Below are 23,246 nucleotides of genomic sequence, written 5' to 3'. Positions count from 1 at the left end.
ATATTATTATTTAAATAATATTCCCATAAAGAATAATCTTTATAAAAATAATCGAAGTAGAAGTATTAAAACTTATACTTGAAATGGATATTAAATAACCAAAGATATACTTATATAAAAGTACTATCTTTATTTGAATAATCGAAAATAAGTTTGATTATTAACACCTCATTCTTTAATAAAATAAAGAATATATTTCAGTAATAATCGGAGTCATAATACCTCGAATGAATATTATAAATAATATTCATAAAATAAAGGAGTCATACATCCTCGATTGAATATCCAAGTAATATTCAATAATAATATATAGGAGTCATAAGCCCTCGAATAATATTCGAAATAATATTCAATAAATAATATAAAGTTATCGAATAACCTTTATTCGATTAATAGTTTTGAAAACTATAACCATATATATATATATATAAGTATATATTTATATTTATATACATATATACAAAATCTACTCGGGATCCTCGACTCCCGGTTTTAGAAAATGTTTTCACCTTTGGGTCCCTATACTAAGGGTATAAGCAAGTTACCGTTATCCTCTAGCATAGGTATTATCAACTTGAACCAACAGATATATATAGCAAGAATACGAAACAGGCATGCATATATATCATATAACATGCTACAATATATCGCAAGAATTTGCTATAACAAATATGCATTTAACGCAAGTTCATGCATATACACAAATACATCACAACAACAGTTATAACGGGTAGAATACTTGCCTGAGCGACTTGGGGTGATAAAAGGCTCGGGACGAGTCTGGTAACCTATAAACAACAAGTAAGTTGGAATTAAACCAAAATCACTTGTAAATCTATACTTTAACTAACTTAGACTCTAACGCTAGTTTTGCGCTCACTGATTCGCTTAAGTCACTCGGGTACCCTCGGCTCCACCATTTTTAATAATTTAACCTTTACGAGTTTTAAAGCGATTCCTTCGCGGGTGTCTTACCAACTGCCTAACACACTTACCATAAATGTTTCATACATTAAGTAACCCTTTTTGGTCTTTAACCTATGTTTCAAAGTAAGGCGGGGGAAAAAGTTTCGTTCGCGAAACGTCGTTACTTAAAACGGCCGTTTCTCCTAAACCGTTCATCGGAATCGAACGAACTACATATCAAAACGAAGCTCGTAACATGAGCTATCTAAACATGGCAGTGGTCATAATCTAGCAGGGGGTTCTCGGGTCCTAATGCTATGCACAAAAACAGTCCAAAGAAAATCGGACGTTACGACGGCTATGTTTACGCGATTTCCCAAATTTTAAACCATTCAATACCAACCACAAATCAACCCCAAATCAATCATACAACCAATATCCCTCCAAACCACATCATAACAGCCCCAACAAATCCACATTAACCATTTATACTTATTCCTCACATGAACTAAAAGCTTTACTTAGGTTCTTTAACTAATTACCAAGACTTACAACTCCAACAATGCAACAAAACCAACTAATCTCTACAAACTCAACCAAACTTCAACCAATCAAGCATCATGCTTCACATATGCTATATCAAACACATTCAATCCTAATTACTCAAAACTAAAGCTAGGGTTTGTAGTTTATACCTTCCTTGGAGAGGTGGGAGGAGCTAGGAAGCCTTAAGAAGCTTTGAGAAGTCTTAAGAATGCTTGGATCTTCAAGAAAACAAGAAAACTTCAAGTTAAGAAAACTTGAAAACACTATTCATAGTCTTCTTCTTTGATTAAATGAAGAAGATTGAGAAGGAATTAATGGCTTAAACTCATGATATAGTCCTAACTAAGCATGAAGATGATTAGGGAATTATCTTACCAATTTAGGAAGCTTGGATCTTGAATTTTTGAAAATTCTTGCCTTTTGAATAGTGAAAAGCCGTGAGCAATGAAGAACAAAGCCTTGGTTGCTTTTGATTTTTGATGAAAATGATTTTACTTGGCTTGGTTGATTGGTTTTTGTGCTTGCTTTAGTCAATTACCTTCTTGCCCTTGGATTTGTGTGGTTACAAAGCCACCACACCTCCTTCCTTCCCATGTCATGCTTATGTCATCCTCATGATGTCATCCTCACTTCCTTGTCCTCTTTCTATTGGTTGGATGACATGATTCCCACTAATCCCTTTGATTAACTTCCTAATCGTTTGCCTAATGACCGCTGATCTGTTATACGGTTCGCTTAACTTTCGTTTTCGTTTATCGTTTGAGGGATCATACCCGGTATCTTATTACTTAGGTTCCCTCAACCTTTCTCAATATATTATATTCCTTTTATGATCCTCTCCTATAATCCTTTAATTTAAATCCTTTTATCCTGTTACCTTTTTCTCAATTCTTTCCGTATCTAGTGGATTTCCGGGAAAAATCCAAGTGTTCAGAATTGGATTCTGACGATCTTTACATACACTTATACACCACATAGAGTACTAATAATATCCCATAAGATCAATAACAGAACCCCTACATAGCGTGGCATGAACAGTTTTCTCATTCAGCAAAAACACTATTCATAAGGGTTTCAAAATTTCTCAAAAATTGGGGTTATTACAGTCTCCCCTCCTTAAAAGGATTCCGTCCCGGAATCAGATAGAAAACAAATGGGGATACTTTCTTAGCATTACACTTTCTAACTCTCGAGTCAATTTTTTTCCATATTGTGGTTCTACCACCAAACTCTGCCTAGTTTGATAATCCTTCTCCTAAGCACTTGTTCCTTTTCACTCTATAACCCTTCCTGGTTGCTCCATATAGGTTACGTCGAGTTGCATATCTATGCGCTCATATGCCTCTATTTATCTGGCATCTGAATTACACTTCCTTAACATTGATACGTGAAACGCGTTATGACTCGCTACATTTTCTGGGTTAGGGCTAGCTCATATGCTAACTTCCCAAACGTCTTAATATATCCAAGGGTCCAACAAATTGTAGACTTAGCTTTCCTTTCTTTCCGAACCTCATCAATCCTTTCCAAGGGATACCTATAACATTACTAGGTCCCCTATTTCATACTCTTTATCCTTTCGTGTCAAATCAACATACTTATCATGTCCATCTTGGGCTACTACCAGCCGTCCTCTGATTAGATCTATCATATCCTTGGTCCTTTGGACTACTGTGGGTCCGAGCATCTTGCGCTCTACAACTTCATCCTAACATAAGGGAGATCGACATTATCTTCCCTCAAGGATCTCATAAGGCGACATCTCGATAATGACATATGATCTATTGTCGTAAGATAACTTAATCCGCGTTAAGTGATCATTCCAAATTCTTTCAAGTCTATTACACAGACTCTCATCATAGCTTCTAACATTATAGCTTTTGCTTCTCAATACCCATTCTTTTCCAGTTCGTAATCGCTATCCCCTTCCATTCCTAATATTATACTGGTTATACTTTTGCTCGTTAGCGTTCTATAACCTTTTAATAACCACGTCAACCTTAGTATCACGAATGTGTTTCCATTCCGCATACTACCACCACTTTATTACTCCTTTTTCAGTTGTTTCTATTTTCCAAAATTTGATCAATCAAATAGAAGTAAAGGAATTTTTTGAGAGATCACAATGATCATGAACACTTGTTATATCGCATAGTTAGTACAGAAGGTGGCCAGCCTTTAGTACTTGACAAGCAATTAAACAATAGCTGGTATCCTACTCGGCTTCTATCACACAGATAGATAGTCATTCGGCAATACCTCCCCTTCTGGAAGGGTTGTTCTTCTCAGCTTACATGAAATGAAAAGAAGAGAAAAGAATGAACTGAAGAGAATTGTATATATGAAAAAATATACTGCCACAAAATATCTGGCTTGGAACCTACCTCTGAACTATAGAGGTTTGTCATAGGAGAACAAAACATATACGTATTTATATCAGCATCAAGTATTATAGCATCGTATATCACATGCCTAAATATTTTTGCTATTCCGTCCATCATTCTATGGACCCAGGCTCTTCCTTGAGCTTATACACAATCACCTTTGAAACTCCCTCGATATCGAAAATCGAACCTGGGATCTCATTCTAGACATCATCGTTACTAGAATTCTATGCTTGCACCACAACCTTCCTCGTATAATAATACGACTCTCTATCGATAAGAAAGAATAAATATTCACTAGGTAGATACTCTACTTAATTAGTCTATCAATGATAACTTATACACTACCACGACCCGATTAGTGGTACTCAATCTCAACAACCATTCAAATACAACTCTCACGGTTGTAATCAGCTCACCACTCGCAGAATCATTGCTGCCTTACTATGGTCCACCACTGACCTACTGTAGTCATTCATTTTCCATGAAGTCTTAATAGCTAACCATACGGAGTCCATACATCTCGTATCTAATTCTCCTAAGAGTTAACATAACCACCAATCATAATTTATGAAGAACACTCCAAACTCTGACGTACTCTCATGACATGAAGCAGATAAAATTGCAGAAGAGTTTCAATCAAAGCAACGATAGCAGGTTAATACCATTTTTTTTTATCATATGCCTTAAATAGAAGACTTAACTCAAAGGTTCGTCTAGTCCTTTTGGAAACATGGTCCTGGCTTATCCCAAGATAGGACCTCCTAAGATAGATAGCCCGTTCATGGCGATTACACGAATTAAACCTTTACCGAACTACTATTACGGTTGGGTATTGCACAGTCATCAGAAGGAATGTCAATCTTCCAAACCATAATACAACCTTCACAGTTTTAACCATCATCACTGTATTCTTTTGGCACACGCGCCTATAATTATCCACTTACCTTTAAAGTGTCGGCCACCTCTTTGGCCTTTCCTGATAGTAAAATTTCCTTACAGTCAATGTCATTTTAACCACCTCCAAATAAATTTTCTACCTTATTTCCGATCACTGCTTGAGTGAAGATGTTTTCCTTAAAATCAGATGGGAAAAAAAAAAAATATCACCATTTTTCCATAAGTTATTGCCTCATTCTTTAGAGGCTAATCACTGTCAAGACTGACTCTCAATCATACTTAGAACATTTTTTTTTTCTTAAATCCTAATTGCCCTGAACAATTTCGACCATTACTGGTTCGATCCATACTTTCTCGTGGTTTAACACGTGCCCCACTTGGCATCATTATAATTACGTCATATTTCCTTTATCCACATTTCTATTCTTGAGAATTTTGAATATTACCTTTTTCCTTATAAAACCTCTAAGGTTATCCTTCAATCGTTCCTCCTGTATTCCCTAGATACAGGGCATATCACAATACCATTTACTAATAGTAGAACCATTGTCTATATACTTCTGCAAAATTTCTCCACTGATTCTTAAAGGTTGTTGTTACCTTAACCCTTTCCCAATCATACTGTCAAAACTCATACTGTCCCTATTAAGGGTGACATGCCAACCTTTATGCAGTCCCCTAGGATTCATTTTAAGTTACCAATGTTCTATCCTTAATTCCACCTTTAAAAGGTACATGCATCCTTCCATGGATAAATCAAGTCATATATCCTTGATAGATTATCTTATTCATCATTCCCACCTCGATAGTCTATACCTAACTTCATAATAGCATCCTTATTCAAATTGAGGTCAATCCATATGGCCTCCAAAAGATAACAATGGTCATCCGCTTTTCTTTCCTGATTTGGTAATGATCACATGGATGATCTGGAAGATATTGGTCGTGTTCAACGTGAACTTCTTCTTAATAAATCCTTATTTACTTTTGTTGTTTATCTCAACAGTCATCTCAATGTTGGGATATCTTTCATACCTGGCGTCTCCCTTCCTGGGTATCAAGCCACCGGTCTTACACTTCACATTCTTGAAGGTCACTTCCTTCATCCAATTTTCTTAATTTCTTACTTTCTTGTCTCCTCAGTCTATCCGCGTCTCATTATTTATCCTTCGAACTATCTCAAGGTTTCTTCGAATCCTCCCAAATTACAGGGAATAAAATATATGTATCTCTTATGCCTTCCACCATCAATTTAACTCATGGTGAATCACCCTCATCCTGATGATTACATACTTTTCTATTTCTATTGCTACGAGTCTTTAGGGTTTCCCTATACCCAACTCCCTTATCATTCCTCAAACTCTATTGCCGTTATATTCCTTTCCACTTCAATTTCTTTTAATTTTCCTTTCTCTTATCATTATTTCATGAACCAACACAACATAAACATTGATTTCAAACATCCCGTCATTCTGGATTCGTGTCCTCAGAACGAATCTTGATAACTTTTACAACTTAGATTCATAATTCATCATACTCGTCCGCCTTTGTTCTGGCTCTAAAGCTTTTACACTATCTCCATAACCTTGGGAATTACTTTCCCGAAAACAATTGACTGAACTTAAATCAGTTTATTCTAACCTCTGGCTCCGTGCCTTTCTTGGTCTTTCACCAATGGGTGGTCTCTTTCTTAGAAGGGTAAGTGACAAAAACAGTCTTTTGTGGTTCGTCAATCATTCAGAATCTCAAATGATTCCTCTATTTCCTTTAGCCAGGCTCTTGCCTCGACTAGGTCAACCTGTTCCCTGGGAACTCTGAGAGCTTAGCGACTTAAAGGTCATGAAAGAATTTCCTACCGCATTGTTTCCTCAAGGTGGTGGTTGGGGATAATAGTCTAAGTTCTGTCTAGACAGGTCCATGAATTGCCGTATAGGAGTACCGTCTCGGGTCTCCTTTCCTTACTCGACTTTCTATTTCCTTAGTATGAAATGTTTCATCCTACTCCCCATAATTGGGGTCATCTTTTAATTTAAAATCCTCATTTTCCACTCCATTATGTCATGGGTTCCTTCTATCTTGATGGCGACCTCCCTGACTATCACGTTCAGGGTTTGCTCTAACTCTTATTCCTCAAACTAGCTTTCATCTAAGATTTCATCTTTAAGCTCTTAAACCTTTGGAACCCAAATTCTATAGGAATACCTCATTATTCCCTTATCATCACTCTTGGTATTAATCTCATACCTATTTGTTGGCCTTCTGCCTTCATTCATCACTTTTACTGGCACCATATGTTCTTTTCCAATAATTCGGTCTCTATTGCAATCTCAAACAGCTTTTCGGTACCGGCTCCGGTTACCTTCACTACTATTTCCAAAATCTCTTATAACTCTCCCAAAGACATTATCATCTTGAGTCTCTCCTTATTACTAAGGGCATCAGCCACCACATTGGCTTTCCCCGAATGATAAAGAATCTCCTAATCATTATTCTTGATTAGCTCTAACTGCCTCCTCTGGCATATGTTGAGCTCTTTCTACGTGAAAATGTACTAGAGCACTTACGGCTTAGGTAATTCTCGCACTTCTCTCCATACAAGTAGTGCCTCCAATCTTTAGGGTAAAACTATTGCCACGAGCCTAAGCTCATGGGCGGGGATATCGAATTTCATATTACCTTAATTGTCTTGACATGTACGCGATTACCTTACCGTGCTGTATGAGAAGCACCCTAATTCCTTATGCGAAGCGTCACTACACTTCACAAAATCTCATTTTCCATCCGGCAACGCCAACATAGGGAACGTCACCAACCTATGCTTCGGTTCTTAAAAGTTGTTCTCGCATTTCTCTGTCCATTCGAACTTCTCAGTCTTACGAGTAAGCCGCGTTAAAGGAGCTACTATCTTTACAAACTTGAACGAACCTCCGGTAGTGACCGGCCAATCCTACCTCTGGGAGTTGCCCTAACCATGGTCATCAATTCATCAGTGGTCCTTTATTCATTCTTGTCAGGATCCTCCACGAGATCCTCCTCAGCAACAATCCCATCTAGGACAACATCCTCAACCGCTACATCCTCAATATCAACATCATCCGGTCCTGCATTAGGACACTCTATCGGATCCACAATCCGATCTCCAATTAGTAATAAAACATCATCGCGCTATTGCTCCTCAACCTCAGGGTTCGGAGTCCCGCTACTCTATACGATAACGAACTACGCTTCTATCGCTACATTTATAAGGGTTCCCATAAGGGTTTTAACTGTCAGTACTACGTTAGGTAGTCCGACTATGAACTTGGCAAGAGTTCTTATTATCTTAGTTAACTTATTATCTTAACGTCCCATCATCTCTGAGGTTTATAACGCTTAGCTCTGATACCATTTCTGTAACACCCCCAGATCCGGGGTCGGGGATCCGGGTTGTCACGAGTTCCATTTCCCTTAATAACACCCAATCTTAATAATTACTCAACTACTCTGTACTGTGACCCCACAATAAACACACACACCACACGTTATAGTCTCAGAGATGAACATCCAAAAATAATCACAAGTCGTTTTATTCCACAATTATATGACAATACACCTTAAAAGGTTTTCTGAATAAATTTACATTTCTTTGCCATTATTACAATTCATAAATATACTTAAATCTGGTATATCAAAAGTTGAAAGCCTAGCCTATTGGTAGCTCCTACCTCAGCTACAGCGACATCAACGCCTATAGGAAACTGCGGAATGTTTCCTATCCGCTCGCGAATTGGGAGCTTGGTCCTGTTCATCTTGTCTATCTGATGTTGTGTGATGAAAGAAGAAAGCAAGGGTGAGCAGCAAGCCCACCAAAATAATATGTATAATGATTAACAATATATGAGCCTACTCATAATACTCATGAAAGTCTTGGTCAAAAGAAATGAACCAAGTTTGATATCATAATGCGATGAAGTCGCAAAATATTCAGTATATATACATATATACTTTTCAAAATATTGGAAGTCCTCTTCCATGCATAATATACACAAAGTCCCAGTGTATAACTGTATAAAAATATCGTTGCAAGGTGATCTCATATATCTAACCTTGTCTCAACGTTTTTCTGAAAATCTTTGTCATGCATAAGATAATCATTTACTAGATATAAGTTTAAAAGATGAAGTTACAAGATACTTCATTTGATGTAAACATCATTTTGAAAACTTGACCCTGCCAACACTCAACAATCGCCCAACCGTAGCCTTTCTATCGAAGTGCTCTGGGTAGTGTTGCAGAAATTATCCAATTGGATGATGAACTCATTACGGGAGTTTGCCGCGCCAGGAAGACCACTTACGATGATCAGTCGTAGTAGTACAACCCCACCATTTTCTACATGTAGAGGAGAACCTGTCGGATTTACTTGTCAACCGAACACTGAACTCCTAAGGAATGGACCGCCTTAGCGGAACTTCCAGGCCATTTGGGCCAATATAATAAGGCTGGGCCGGCGCTACTCGGCCACTTACGCCACTCCTAGTTCAGATGAAATCCATGACTCTGAAACGTAAAGCTCGTCCCCCCTTTCCCCAAGTAGAAACTTGTTGATACGGCTTCACCAAGAAGTCGTATCTAGTTGGAAAGGAAAACTCACCGATATTTCCCAGGCGATGCCTGTTAATGGATTAACTTGTTCCAAGAATTTTACTTCCCGAGTGTTGGGTAAGTAATCAATTCATTTATCAAAACAGCAACCTTGTTGCGAATATAAAACACACCACAGAGCCGGATCCCTCCGGTTTTGAGCGAGTATTTAAATCCCCTTCGAAAGGAGGATCTTAAAAAAAATGAGTTTTGGGATCCGCTCTAACTTTAAAAAAATCATTTTGAAGACTCGCAAAACATTTTTAAGAATGTTTGGAGTGAAGCTGATTTAATGAAGTAAATCAGTCCCCAGAATATTTAGAAAATGTCTGAATATTATTATTTAAATAATATTCCCATAAAGAATAATCTTTATAAAAATAATCGAAGTAGAAGTATTAAAACTTATACTTGAAATGGATATTAAATAACCAAAGATATACTTATATAAAAGTACTATCTTTATTTGAATAATCGAAAATAAGTTTGATTATTAACACCTCATTCTTTAATAAAATAAAGAATATATTTCAGTAATAATCGGAGTCATAATACCTCGAATGAATATTATAAATAATATTCATAAAATAAAGGAGTCATACATCCTCGATTGAATATCCAAGTAATATTCAATAATAATATATAGGAGTCATAAGCCCTCGAATAATATTCGAAATAATATTCAATAAATAATATAAAGTTATCGAATAACCTTTATTCGATTAATAGTTTTGAAAACTATAACCATATATATATATATATAAGTATATATTTATATTTATATACATATATACAAAATCTACTCGGGATCCTCGACTCCCGGTTTTAGAAAATGTTTTCACCTTTGGGTCCCTATACTAAGGGTATAAGCAAGTTACCGTTATCCTCTAGCATAGGTATTATCAACTTGAACCAACAGATATATATAGCAAGAATACGAAACAGGCATGCATATATATCATATAACATGCTACAATATATCGCAAGAATTTGCTATAACAAATATGCATTTAACGCAAGTTCATGCATATACACAAATACATCACAACAACAGTTATAACGGGTAGAATACTTGCCTGAGCGACTTGGGGTGATAAAAGGCTCGGGACGAGTCTGGTAACCTATAAACAACAAGTAAGTTGGAATTAAACCAAAATCACTTGTAAATCTATACTTTAACTAACTTAGACTCTAACGCTAGTTTTGCGCTCACTGATTCGCTTAAGTCACTCGGGTACCCTCGGCTCCACCATTTTTAATAATTTAACCTTTACGAGTTTTAAAGCGATTCCTTCGCGGGTGTCTTACCAACTGCCTAACACACTTACCATAAATGTTTCATACATTAAGTAACCCTTTTTGGTCTTTAACCTATGTTTCAAAGTAAGGCGGGGGAAAAAGTTTCGTTCGCGAAACGTCGTTACTTAAAACGGCCGTTTCTCCTAAACCGTTCATCGGAATCGAACGAACTACATATCAAAACGAAGCTCGTAACATGAGCTATCTAAACATGGCAGTGGTCATAATCTAGCAGGGGGTTCTCGGGTCCTAATGCTATGCACAAAAACAGTCCAAAGAAAATCGGACGTTACGACGGCTATGTTTACGCGATTTCCCAAATTTTAAACCATTCAATACCAACCACAAATCAACCCCAAATCAATCATACAACCAATATCCCTCCAAACCACATCATAACAGCCCCAACAAATCCACATTAACCATTTATACTTATTCCTCACATGAACTAAAAGCTTTACTTAGGTTCTTTAACTAATTACCAAGACTTACAACTCCAACAATGCAACAAAACCAACTAATCTCTACAAACTCAACCAAACTTCAACCAATCAAGCATCATGCTTCACATATGCTATATCAAACACATTCAATCCTAATTACTCAAAACTAAAGCTAGGGTTTGTAGTTTATACCTTCCTTGGAGAGGTGGGAGGAGCTAGGAAGCCTTAAGAAGCTTTGAGAAGTCTTAAGAATGCTTGGATCTTCAAGAAAACAAGAAAACTTCAAGTTAAGAAAACTTGAAAACACTATTCATAGTCTTCTTCTTTGATTAAATGAAGAAGATTGAGAAGGAATTAATGGCTTAAACTCATGATATAGTCCTAACTAAGCATGAAGATGATTAGGGAATTATCTTACCAATTTAGGAAGCTTGGATCTTGAATTTTTGAAAATTCTTGCCTTTTGAATAGTGAAAAGCCGTGAGCAATGAAGAACAAAGCCTTGGTTGCTTTTGATTTTTGATGAAAATGATTTTACTTGGCTTGGTTGATTGGTTTTTGTGCTTGCTTTAGTCAATTACCTTCTTGCCCTTGGATTTGTGTGGTTACAAAGCCACCACACCTCCTTCCTTCCCATGTCATGCTTATGTCATCCTCATGATGTCATCCTCACTTCCTTGTCCTCTTTCTATTGGTTGGATGACATGATTCCCACTAATCCCTTTGATTAACTTCCTAATCGTTTGCCTAATGACCGCTGATCTGTTATACGGTTCGCTTAACTTTCGTTTTCGTTTATCGTTTGAGGGATCATACCCGGTATCTTATTACTTAGGTTCCCTCAACCTTTCTCAATATATTATATTCCTTTTATGATCCTCTCCTATAATCCTTTAATTTAAATCCTTTTATCCTGTTACCTTTTTCTCAATTCTTTCCGTATCTAGTGGATTTCCGGGAAAAATCCAAGTGTTCAGAATTGGATTCTGACGATCTTTACATACACTTATACACCACATAGAGTACTAATAATATCCCATAAGATCAATAACAGAACCCCTACATAGCGTGGCATGAACAGTTTTCTCATTCAGCAAAAACACTATTCATAAGGGTTTCAAAATTTCTCAAAAATTGGGGTTATTACAACTTGCCTTGTCTTAACTCGTTAACACTTCTCTGGCTTTCGATCACTATTCCTTATTCCTCGACTACTTGCTTCCCTTTCCTATGCCTTGCTTCTTCTGCTAAGATATCACAAGTATCTATTAATACTCATGTCGCTTGATTTTATTCGATATAAGCTTCTATCGACCCGTCGTTTCACCAAAATCCGATTTATGGATTAAAAGTTACGATTAAAACAGTCAACCGATATACATATACGCATATAACACATCAATCAGTTCACATATAACATATAATACGTAAGGTATTCGATGAAGATACTTTTTCAAAGATGATTTGATGTTAAAATGATTTTTCGGATATTTAATACGAATTTTTAAATATTTTTCCGAATTAAAACGGGCCGTTGAATCATTTGAAAACAATAAATAGGGTTCGATTGCCCGAATCTGGCTTTAAAATAATTTTACAATATTTATCGAGCCTTGAAAACAATTTAAAATAATATTTTAAAGCTCGAAACTATTTTTCAGAATTTTAAAATCAAATTAAATAATTAACTAAAATTAATTAATAATTAATTAAATCAATTAATCAAATAATTTTTGAATTAATTGACCAATTAACTAATAAATTATCAACTAAAATTAATTAACTAATTAATTCAGATTTATTTTTGAATTAAAAATAATTTTTGGAATTAAAATAATAATTTTTTTAGAATTAAAATCGAATTTTTGTAATTAAAATAAATAGAAAATATTATTTTTAAATATTTTAATAACACCAATCCTATTTTTGCAACTTCTGGAAACTATAGGGACTAAAGTTCATCGTTTTCAAAACAATAAGGACCAAACTGCAATTTTACCAACCCCTCGCCGGAAAAACGACGGTGATCGCCGAAGAATTCGACTCTGGTATCGGCACACCACCATCTCCTCCAGATCACATCTATACAACACCAGGAACACAACCATGCAATCAAATAACAAAGATAACCCCTGAGTTGGCTGGAAAAGTTTGAAAAAAAACTCGCCGGACGACGAGTTTTTCTTTGCTCCGGCCAGCTTGATTCCGGTATCGTCTATTAACGAGACCACCACCAATCGACTCCTCTTTTCAAGCTCTACAATTCCATACCAACCAAACAATCTAATAACCCCTAGAACAGAAACCCCCAATTTCAATTGAAAACATTTATTTGGGTTATAAACCCTAATTTTGAAATTCGAAATTAAAACACAGATTTGAGCATGTTATTGAACTCCAAATCAGTCATATAATATATCAAAATCATCAGGAAGAAAAGTCTACAACATGCAATCATCAAATCATACAAACAACCTCTCGAACAAAAAATTCATAATTTAAATAAAAATAATTCGAAATTAAATAAAAATATAGAAAATTAACCTTTGATTCTACACAAAAACCAGTTCTGGAATCTGATAGTGCAACTCAAGACCTTCGTTTTGAGTACTCGAGCTTTCTAAACTGAGTTCGATAACACCTCCAAAAGTTTGTTTGATTCTCAGAAACTTCTATGAAATTAGGGTTTTCTCCGTAAAATTATATAATTAACTGTTTGCAAATGATTTTCTGTACAAAATAAAATACGGTAAGGGCTATTTATATTTACGGAATATTGGTACCCCGTTGGATCATACCAGATATAAAATATTACGTTTATTTGAGAAAACAGATCCAAAACGGTACCGATTTTAGGATAATTATCCAAATCTATACATTTTGTACTGCGGTCTTGGACTCAGCGCTTTGGTTACACGTATTACGAGATGATAATTATAATAGTTTAATAAAAAGATCCCGTTTCTAAAAAATACGGGTTTTATCGATTTACCGAAATGAATTTTGTATCAAAAATATTACGCCGGGACCCGCACGGGGAAAACAGTACGCCAGATTGAAAAAGTCAAAATATGGAATATGCTCGGAATATTGCAATTAGGTTAGGAAGGAGTTTTCGGAAAAGTTTTGTGTTGTAAAAACGTAAGAACGGTTGAAGTCGGTTGGTTCCCGATTATACAAAATAGTTTATAAATACTCGGAAAAAATATTTATTAAATCTATAAATCTCTTATAAAATTATAAAAGAACATAAAAATTAATAGAAAAATATGACAATTATCTACACTTTATTTTGGACATATAAAACTTAAAATACTCAAATTATACCATATTTAAATATCCAAACTCATATACCACTTAACAAATAATTCACAGAATAATCACAGAATAAATACAGAATATTTAGTTATCAGCAAAAATAATTACACGTTATATCCCATGATATTACATTCTTCCCCCCTTAAAAGGATTCTGTCCTCAGAATCTTCTAAGAAAACAAATGAGGGTACTTTTCTCGCATATCGCTTTCTAACTCCCAGGCTGACTCTTCAACCTTTGGGTTTCTCCACAATACTCTTACCAACTTTACAACTTTATTCCTCAACACTTTCTCTCTTTCTTCTAGAATCTCTATCAGACTCTCTATATATGACAGATTTTCCTGAAGTTCTACCGGCTCGTACTCAAACACATGCCTGGAGTCTGGATTATACTTTTTAAGCATCGATACATGAAAATCATTGTGAATATGCTCCATATGTGGGGGTAATGCCAATTCGTAGGCTACTTTACCAACATACTTCAAAATCTCAAAAGGTCCGACATATCTAGGACTCAGCTTTCCTTTCTTTCCAAATCGGGTCAATCCTTTACATGGTGACACTTTTAACAACACTAAATTTCCTTCTTCAAATTCCATATCCTTCCTTGATTGATCTGCATACTTCCTTTGACGGTCTTGGGATGCAAATAACCTTTTCTGAATAACTTCAACAACTTCTTTCGTCTGCTGCACTAATTCAGGTCCAAGTACCTTGCGTTCTCCTACTTCATCCCAATATACTGGCGATTGACATTTACGTCCGTAAAGAGCTTCATAGGGTGGCATCCCAATACTAGCATGGTAACTGTTGTTGTAAGCAAATTCTACCAAAGGTAAATGCTCGTCCCAACTTCCTTTAAAATCAATGGCACAAATGCCTAACATGTCTTCAATTGTCTGAATTGTTCTTTTGCTTTGGCCGTCTGTCTGTGGATGGTAAGCCATACTCATATTCAATTTGGTTCCCAAACATTTTTAAAAACTTTTCCAAAATCTCGAATTAAATCTTGGGTCTCGATCAGATATGATAGATACATGAACTCCATGACGAACTACTATCTCTTTCAGGTATATGTGAACCAACTTGTCTAGTGAAAATCTTTCATTAATAGGCAGAAAATAAGCTGACTTGGTAAGTTTGTCCACTATAACCCAAATGGCATCGTGATTTGCTTTTGTCCTTGGTAATCCGACTATGAAATCCATGGAAATATGCTCCCACTTCCATTCTGGAATCTCTAATGGCTGCAATAATCCACTTGGTCTCTGGTGCTCTGCCTTGACCCTCTGACATGTGTAACATCTACTAACCCATTCTGCAATTTCTCTTTTCATATCTGGCCACCAATAATTTTCCTTTAAATCTCTATACATTTTGGTACTTCCTGGATGGATTGAATATCTTGAATTATGAGCTACCTGTAGGATTTCCTTCTTCAACTCTGTTACTGGTGGAATCCAAATTCTGGAAGAAAACCTAAGTATACCTTGATCATCCTTTTGTGTGCACAACTCTTCACCCACCAAATGATTGATGTCCTGATTTATTACTTCTTCTTGACACTTCTTGATCTTCTCTATTAATTCTGGTTGGAAAGTCATACTATACATCTTTGTTTCATCAGGCTTGCAAACTCTGATTTCCAATTTCAATTTCTGAAAATTCTTGTGTAATTCCTCGGGTACTGATAACACATTCAACTTCTCTTTTCGACTTAACGTGTCTGCCACAACATTTTCCTTGTCGGGGTGATAGTTAATCATACATTCGTAGCCCATAATCAATTCCAACCATCTTCTCTGTCTCATATTAAGCTCATTTTCCGTGAATATGTACTTCAAACTTTTGTAATCTGTATAAATCTCGCATCTTTCTCCGTATAGATAATGTCTCCAAATCTTTAAGGCGAATACTATGGATGCTAGCTCCAAATCATAAGTAGGATACTTCTGTTCATGAGGTTTCAGCTGTCTCGATGCATATGCAATAACCTTATCGTGCTGTATCAGAACACAACCTAATCCATTATGAGAAATATCACTATAGATTACAAAATTTCATTGATCATCTGGAAGTGACAAAACAGGTGCTGCGATTAATCTCCGCTTCAATTCATGAAAACTTTCTTCATATTTGTCGTTCCATATAAACTTCTCATTCTTTCGAGTAAGCTTTGTCAAAGGCGTAGCAATATTCGAGAAATCTTGAACAAATCGTTGATAATATCCTGCTAATCCCAAGAAACCTCTCACTTCTGTTGGTGTTTTTGGCCTTTCCCAATTTGTATTAGCCTCAATCTTTGCCGGGTCCACTTTGATCCCTTCATTACTTACTATGTGTCCTAAGAACTGAACTTCCTGTAGCCAAAACTCGCACTTTGAGAACTTCGCAAATAACTTTTCCTTCCTTAAAATTTCCAAAGATATCCTCAAATGCTCTGCATGGTCTTCTTCTTTCTTCGAGTAAATCAAAATATCATCTATAAACACAATGACAAACTTGTCCAAATATTCCTTGAAAATTCTGTTCATCAAATCTATAAATGTTGTTGGGGCATTGGTTAATCCAAAAGACATCAATAAGAATTCATGATGTCCGTACCTTGTTCTGAAAGCTGTCTTTGGTATATCTTCCGGGTTAATCTTCAATTGGTGATATCCCAATCTTAAATCAATCTTGGAAAAATACTTGGATCCCTTCAACTGGTCGAACAAATCATCAATTCGAGGTAACATATACTTATTCTTGATGGTAAGCTTGTTGATTTCTTGGTAGTCGATGCATAGTCTCATGCTTCCGTCTTTCTTCTTAACAAATAGTAGTGGTGCCCCCATGGGGATACACTGGGTCTAATTACTCCTTTCTCTAATAACTCTTTTAATTGCTTTTCTAAATCCTTCATTTCAAGAGGCTCCATTCTGTACGGGGCCTTGGATACTGGTTTCGTTCCAGGTGCTAAATCAATTGCAAACTCAATTTCTCTGTCTGGAGGAAGTCTTGGTAACTCATTGGGAAACACGTCTGGGAACTCATTGACTACTGGAATGTCTTCAAGCTTTGCTGGCTCCTGACTTCTATCAATTACATATGTAATAAAATGCCCGCATCCTTGTTGTAGCAGTTTCTTAGCTTGAATCATTGTTAAAAACTTCTTCGCTTGCTTTTGACCCTTGAACATTACCAATTTCTCATCTGGTGTTTTTATAATTACCTTCTTGTTACGACAGTCTATCTGTGCATTGTGCTTAGATAACCAATCCATTTCTAAGATAACGTCAAACTCTCCTAACTTGAATGGTATCAAATCAACACAAAACTTATTACCAGAAATTTCAATCTCACAATTTACACAAACTTGATTAACAGATACACATTCTTGATCGGCTAATTCCACAGTCATTATTTCATTTAAGCACTCAACCGGGCAATTTAACTTATTAGCAAAATCTTGAGAAATAAACAATCGAGTTGCCCCCGAATCTATTAAAACTTTGGAACATAAAGAATTCAAAATAAGTGTACCTGCCACGACATCAGTATCATTGATAGCGTCCTTCACATACTTGTCAAAAAATCTGGCCCTTGAAGTCTCATTCACTACTGGAGTGGATCCCATGATTCTCAATGCATTATTGACTGGGGCGGTTGTCTTGCAATCCCTGGCCATGTGTCCTGGCTTTCCGCACTTAAAGTATGTAAATCCAATTGTTGGAACCTTAACAGCTTGATTCCGGGTAAGTTGGTCTTTGTTAACTGGCTCTTTAGCTGGCTAGTTACGACACTCCCTCGAATAGTGCCCTTTCTGATTACATTTATAACAAACCACATTCAACTTATTACAAACTCCTCCATGTTTCTTCCCACATACCTGACAATATAGAAAAGTTAACCTTAGCTGATTTGGTTGGTTCACATTGGCTGGACGGTTGCCTTCACCTCCGTCGCCTGTATTTTGCTTCTTGAAATTAAAATTTCTCCGTGGCTGAAACTTGCCTTTCCTCTGGTTGAAATTTGGAAACTTCCCTGCTTGGGTCTGACCTTCAGTTCCTTCAAACTTTCTTTTCTTATTCTCTTTCTCTTTTTATGATATCTCGCTCTCCGTTTCTGCAATCATGGCCTTCTGTACAACTCTTGCATAGGTATCCAATTCAAATATGGATACTTTCCCTCTGATCCATGGCTTTAAACATTGCTAATATCTCTTAGCTTTCTTCCTATCAGTATCCACATACGAAGGTACGAACCTTGACAATTCCTCAAACTTACTTTCATTATCACCTACCGACATATTCCCTTTCTATAGCCCCAAAAAATTTAATTCCATCTGATCTTGAACAAACTGGGGAAAATATTTTTCTAAAAACAACTCTCTGAATTTCTCCCAAATAATAACATCTGTACCTTCCAATATCTTCACAGTTTCCCACCAATAGGTGGCTTCATTCTTCAAATAATAACTTGCAAACTCAACCTTCTGTTCCTGCTTTACCTTAACCAAAGCAAATGACTTCTCTATTTCCTTTAACCAAACACTCACTTCAATTGGATCTAAAGAACCTTTGAATTCCGGTGGATTCACCTCTTGAAAAGTCTTAAAGGTTACCCGAGGGTTGGTTTGTCTTTGCTGTTGTTGAGTTAGGTGAACTATTTGTTGAGCCAAGATCTGAAGAATCTGGGCTAGTGTTGGGTCTATGGGACTTGGGTTTGCATTCTGGTTATTGTTGTCTTGGTTATTGTTGTTAGTTTCTTCATTCTAGTTGGTAGAACGGGTATTTCTTCTGGGAGGAATTTTCTGTAAAAAATCAAACAACTTATTTAGCCTTTAAATCAAATCCTTTTTATGAAGAGTTTTTATAAACAGAAATATCTCCTTTTAAAAATAGTTGTAACAATTGAACTAAGTAAATTGCATGCTTCTTTATAGAATGTAAACAATTAAGGGGATAGGGTACATGGTATCACAAGGGTTATAGCTGGTGCAATAAATAAAGTAAAATAAAACAGGTGCAGTAATGTAAATGACAATGCTGGAAAAGAAAATGTACTAATATATATAGATCAAAGTTTTGGTAGTACAAGCGTGAAAATGCTTCAAAAGTAAAAGCAAAATGGTACAACAGGCCTACACACTACTCTGCAAGTCTAGTCTATAAATACAACCAAAATTTTGCTGATAAACACTACACACTAATGTACATAATAAAACAACCACAACTCTGGCTCAATATCTGTGTCTCTGCATCTCTGCCTCTATTTCATGGCAAATCTGGACCTCCAATCTCCTCAAGCTCCTCTAAAACCCACTTAGCCCACTCCACAAGAAAGTCAGGGGTAATTCCTCATGAGTAGCCTCAGCTATCCTCACAGCACCTGCTCTCCGAAAGACCTGAATCCTCTCTCTGAGCCGCCTCTCTCCACTCTCGATATCCCTGGTACACATAATATGTAGTAACTCTCGGATCTATCCCTGTAGATGCTGCTGCTCCATAAGGCAAGCCTCAAACTGATGGTAAGGAACATGGTATGGAGAAAACTGAAAAGGTACGCCCGTAACTGAATGCCCATTAGAATCTGAACCAGCAGGTGGGGGTCCTCGGATAGGTGGCCTCATACCAAGAGGTGGAATAGCTCGTATTGGTACAACCTCTGTCACAACAGGATGTAGTATAGCCTACACATGTGGAAGAACATGATGTGGATAAGAAGATGGTCCTCCGACTGAAGGCACTGGAATAAAGGAATATGCCATCGCTGCTATCTGAAATCATTTTGCAAAATAAGAATCTCGAGCCACAACAAAAATCATACTAACACCTATTATTAAGTCACACTCACCCTCTCGATGTTCTATCTTTCTATTCCTTACTTATAATCCTAACCCTCTACCCTTTCCCCTCAATCTAGGCTTGTGTCAGTGACTTATAACCTGTAGCTCTGATACCAAACCTGTGGCGCCCTCCAAACCTGGGTCAGAAGTTTGGATCCACAACACACACACACACCATATATATAAACTTGCTTATAATGATAAAAATAATATGCAGTGACCCTACTTAGCAACCTCCACGGATCGCAATAGGTTAAAGTATGCACACAAGCCACACACACACTTATATTACACACATCCAAATCCCAACTATTAAAACTTACAACTGAATATTAAACATTCTAACAACTTCTCAAACTTAAACTATCACAAAATTCTTCAGCTAGCTCATTCCGCTCAACCTGGAATCGTAGCTCGCACACTAGATCGGGGATCCGCGCTACCAACATGTTCTTTCTTAACTGGAAAATAACATAAACAGAATCGCACAAATGAGCTAACTAGTTCAGCAAGTCACTTTGACAAAATTGAGATTAAATAATGATCAAGTGATATGAATTAAGATATCAAGTTTATGGATAAGTAATGATTTAGAATTGGACATTTAATCTTCATTTTAAAAACCAAGGTTAGGCTGCTGATCAGTCACGCACTAACCCCGAGCAAGGCATACAGCTCTGCTCTAATTACTGGATCCAAGGCATACATTGGCCTAACTTGACCACCAATCTGGTTTGACCATGAATCTGGTCCTCATTTTATAACACAATCAAATTTTATCATAATAACAGAATAAAAAATATAAAGCAGTAAACAAAATCATAAAAAACATTGAGTTTCAAGTATAAGATGGTTTGCAATCTTTACAAGGGTGCAATATGACAATTACAAAGATTAGCTATCAGCCGGTACAAGAATTGGATAATAAAAGAATCAAAGTCTTGTGGTTATATGGATTAGTCTTCCAAGGTATAAGGTATAAAGGATTGAGTGTTAAACAATTTCAGTTCGGTGATTGGTATTTAGTTTGTATGTTTTTGTGGAGTAATATCGTATATCCGTAGTTTGTATCTGGGTATCCGACAATCAATGGTTCAGAAAGAATAAGGCTTACGACTCAAAGATCAATACCTAGAATCAAGGTTTAGGGTTCAGTGCTGCAGAGCACTTGCGATATAAACAGAATTATCAATTATTCACACTATATCTTGAGAAGGTTCGGAATACTCGCCTTGTCTTAACTCGTTAACACTTCTCTGGCTTTCGATCACTATTCCTTATTCCTCGACTACTTACTTCCCTTTCATACGCCTTGCTTTTTCTGCTCAGATATCACAAGTATCTATTAATACTGATCTCGCTTGATTTTATTCGATATAAGCTTCTATATACCTTTCGTTTCATCCAAATCCGATTTACGGATTGAAAGTTACGATTAAAACAGTCAAACGATATACATATACACATATAACACATCAATCAGTTCACATATAACATATAACATGTAAGGTATTCGATGAAAATACTTTTTCAAAGATCGCTTGATGTTAAAATGACTTTTCGGATATTTAATACGAATTTTTAAACATTTTTCGGAATTAAAACGGGTCGTTGAATCATTTGAAAACAATAAACAGGGTTCGATTGCCCGAATCTGGCTTTAAAATAATTTTACAATAATTATCGAGCCTTGAAAATAATTTGAAATAATATTTTAAAGCTCGAAACTATTTTTCAGAATTTTTAAATCAAAATAAATAATTAAATCAAAATAAATAATTAAATCTAATTAAATAATTAATTAAAATTAATTAAATAAATTATTCAATTAATTTTCGAATTAGTTGCCCAACTAACTAATTAATTATCAACTAAAATTAATTAACTAATTAATTCAGATTTATTTTTGAATTAAAAATAATTTTTTGAATTAAAATAATATTTTTTTTAAGAATTAAAATCGAATTTCTGTAATTTAAATAAATAGAAAATATGATATTTAAATATTTTAAAACAACAACCCTATTTTTGCCACTTCTGAAAACTATAGGGACTAAAGTTCATCGTTTTCGGACCAAACTTCAATTTTACCAACTCCTCGCCGGAAAACGACGGGGATCGCCGAAGAATTCGACTCCGGTATCGTCACACCACCATATCCTCCAGATCACATCTATACAACACCAGGAACACAACCAAGCAATAAAATCACACAGATAACCCCTGAGTTGGCCGGGAAACCTTGAAGAAAACTCGCCGGACGGCGAGTTTTTCTTTGCTCCGGCCATCTCGATTCCGGTATCGTCTGTTAACGAGACCACCACCAATCGACTCCTCTTTTCATGCTCTACAATTCCATACTAACCAAACAATCTAATAACCCCTAGAACAGAAACCCCCAATTTCAATTGAAAACATTCATACGGGTTATAAACCATAATTTTGAAATTCGAAATTAAAACACATATTTGAGCATGTTATTGAATTCCAAATCAGTCATATAATATATCAAAATCATCAGGAAGAAAAGCTCTACAACATGCAATCATCAAATCATACAAACAACCTCTCGAACAAAAATTCATAATTTAAATCAAAAAAATTCGAAATTAAATAAAAATATAGAAAATAAACCTTTGATTCTGCACAAAAACCAGTTCTGGAATCTGATAGTACACCTCAAGACCTTCGTTTTGAGTACTCGAGCTTTCTAAACAGAGTTCGATAACACCTCCAAAAGTTTGTTTGATTCTCAGAAACTACTATGAAATTAGGGGTTTCTCTGTAAAATTATATAATTAACTATTTGCAAATGATTTTCTGTACAAAATAAAATACGGTAAGGGCTATTTATATTTACGGAATATTGGTACCCCGTTGGATCATACCGGATATAAAATATTACGTTTATTTGAGAAAACAGATCCAAAACGGTACCGGTTTTAGGATAATTATCCAAATCTATACATTTTGTACTGCGGTCTTGGTCTCAGCG

The sequence above is a fragment of the Apium graveolens genome, chromosome 1, assembly GCF_009905375.1.
Source record: "Apium graveolens cultivar Ventura chromosome 1, ASM990537v1, whole genome shotgun sequence".
NCBI lineage: Eukaryota > Viridiplantae > Streptophyta > Magnoliopsida > Apiales > Apiaceae > Apium > Apium graveolens.
The sequence above is the reverse complement of the archived record's forward strand: the minus strand, read 5'-3'. Positions refer to the sequence as shown.